Below are 2672 nucleotides of genomic sequence, written 5' to 3' on the forward strand. Positions count from 1 at the left end.
CTCCGGCTGCTGCCGGGACCGCGGGGATTCGAGCCGCTCCGGCCGCGGCCGGGACCCCGTGCCGGAAGCCGGCATCCCCGGACGGCCCCGGGACGGCCCCGGTCGCCGGCCGGGTGACGTTCACCGAAGCGGCTGCCGGCTGTCTTCGAGCCCCCCCCCCCTCCGCCTCCGCTGCCGCTTCTGCCCGCACCCCCTCCACTGCCTCCCCCCGCCGCCGGCGAACGAGTCGGCGGATCCGTAGGGTGCCGGGAGCCCGAACGGCGAGCGGCTCCGGCTGCTGCCGGGACCGCGGGGATTCGAGCCGGTCCGGCCGCGGCCGGGACCCCGTGCCGGAAGCCGGCATCCCGGGACGGCCCCGGGACGGCCCCGGTCGCCGGCCGGGTGACGTTCAGCGAAGCGGCTGCCGCCAGTCTTTGGGCCTCCCCCGTGCCGGGGCCGCGGGGCTTCGAGCCGGTCCGGCCGCGGCCGGGATCCGGGGCCGGACGATGGCTTCCCGGGCCGGTCCCGGTCGCCTCCCGGGTGACGTTCACCGAAGCGGCTGCCGGCTGTCTTCGAGCCCCCCCCCCCCCTCCGCCTCCGCGGCCGCTTCTGCCCGCACCCCCCTCCACTGCCTCCCCCCGCCGCCCGCGAACGAGTCGCCGGATCTGTAGGGTGCCGGGAGCCCGAACGGCGAGCGGCTCCGGCTGCTGCCGGGACCGCGGGGATTCGAGCCGGTCCGGCCGCGGCCGGGACCCCGTGCCGGAAGCCGGCATCCCCGGACGGCCCCGGGACGGCCCCGGTCGCCGGCCGGGTGACGTTCACCGAAGCGGCTGCCGGCTGTCTTCGAGCCCCCCCCCCCCTCCGCCTCCGCTGCCGCTTCTCCCCGCACCCCCTCCACTGCCTCCCCCCGCCGCCGGCGAACGAGTCGGCGGATCCATACCGTCCCGAGAGCCCGAGGCGGCGGCACCCAGTGCGGGTCCGGCCGAGGCCGGGACCCCGTGCCTGTCGCAGGCTTCCCGGGACGGCCCCGGAACGGCCGCGGTCGCCGGCCGGGTGACGTTCTCCGAAGCGGCTGCCGGCTGTCTTCGAGCCCCCCCCCCCCCTCCGCCTCCGCTGCCGCTTCTGCCCGCACCTCCTTCACTGCCTCCCCCCGCCGCCGGCGAACGAGTCGCCGGATCCGTAGGGTGCCGGGAGCCCGAACGGCGAGCGGCTCCGGCTGCTGCCGGGACCGCGGGGATTCGAGCCGCTCCGGCCGCGGCCGGGACCCCGTGCCGGATGCCGGCATCCCGGGACGGCCCCGGGACGGCCCCGGTCGCCGGCCGGGTGACGTTCAGCGAAGCGGCTGCCGCCAGTCTTTGGGCCTCCCCCGTGCCGGGGCCGCGGGGCTTCGAGTCGGTCCGGCCGCGGCTGGGACCCCGTGCCTGTCGCAGGCTTCCCGGGACGGCCCCGGAACGGCCGCGGTCGCCGGCCGGGTGACGTTCACCGAGGCGACTGCCGGCTGTCTTCGAGCCCCCCCCCCCCCTGCCGGAGCCGCGGGGATACGAGCCGGTCCGGCCGCGGCCGGGACCCCGTGCCGGAAGCCGGCATCCCGGGACGGCCCCGGGACGGCCCCGATCGCCTCCTGGGTGACGTTCACCGAAGCGGCTGCCGGCTGTCTTCGAGCCCCCCCCCCCTCCGCCTCCGCTGCCGCTTCTCCCCGCACCCCCTCCACTGCCTCCCCCCGCCGCCCGCGAACGAGTCGCCGGATCTGTAGGGGGCCGGGAGCCCGAGGCGGCGAGCGGCTCCGGCTGCTGCCGGGACCGCGAGGCTTCGAGCCGGTCCGGCCGCGGCCGGGATCTCGTGCCGAACGTCGTCTTCCCGGGACGGTCCCGGGAGGGCCCCAGTCTCCTCCCGGGTGACGTTCACCGAAGCGGCTGCCGGCTGTCTTCGAGCCCCCACCCCTGCCGTGGCCGCGGGGATTCGCCCCGGTCCGGCAGCTGACGGTTCCCTGTGTCGGACGCCGGCTTCCCGGGACTGCCCCGGGACAGCCCCGGTCGCCTCCCGGGTGACGTTCACCGAAGCTGCTGCCGCCTGTCTTTGTCCCCCCCCCCCCGTGCTCTCCCTCAGGCGGGAGGTAGACGTGCTCTCCCTCGGCGAGTAGACGTGCTCTCCCTCGGCGAGTAGACGTGCTCTCCCTCGGCGAGTAGACGTGCTCTCCCTCGGCGAGTAGACGTGCTCTCCCTCGGCGAGTAGACGTGCTCTCCCTGGGCGAGTAGACGTGCTCTCCCTGGGCGAGTAGACGTGCTCTCCCTGGGCGAGTAGACGTGCTCTCCCTGGGCGAGTAGACGTGCTCTCCCTCGGCGAGTAGACGTGCTCTCCCTGGGCGAGTAGACGTGCTCTCCCTGGGCGAGTAGACGTGCTCTCCCTGGGCGAGTAGACGTGCTCTCCCTGGGCGAGTAGACGTGCTCTCCCTGGGCGAGTAGACGTGCTCTCCCTGGGCGAGTAGACGTGCTCTCCCTGGGCGAGTAGACGTGCTCTCCCTGGGCGAGTAGACGTGCTCTCCCTGGGCGAGTAGACGTGCTCTCCCTGGGCGAGTAGACGTGCTCTCCCTCGGCGAGTAGACGTGCTCTCCCTCGGCGAGTAGACGTGCTCTCCGCGGAGATCGCGCTTGTCGCCAAGGGGTCGCTGTTGCGCTCTGCCTCCGCCTACGTCAT

Source organism: Melanerpes formicivorus, unplaced genomic scaffold (genome assembly GCF_026170545.1).
Source record: "Melanerpes formicivorus ecotype bairdi unplaced genomic scaffold, bMelFor1.0.p_v2 SCAF_981, whole genome shotgun sequence".
NCBI lineage: Eukaryota > Metazoa > Chordata > Aves > Piciformes > Picidae > Melanerpes > Melanerpes formicivorus.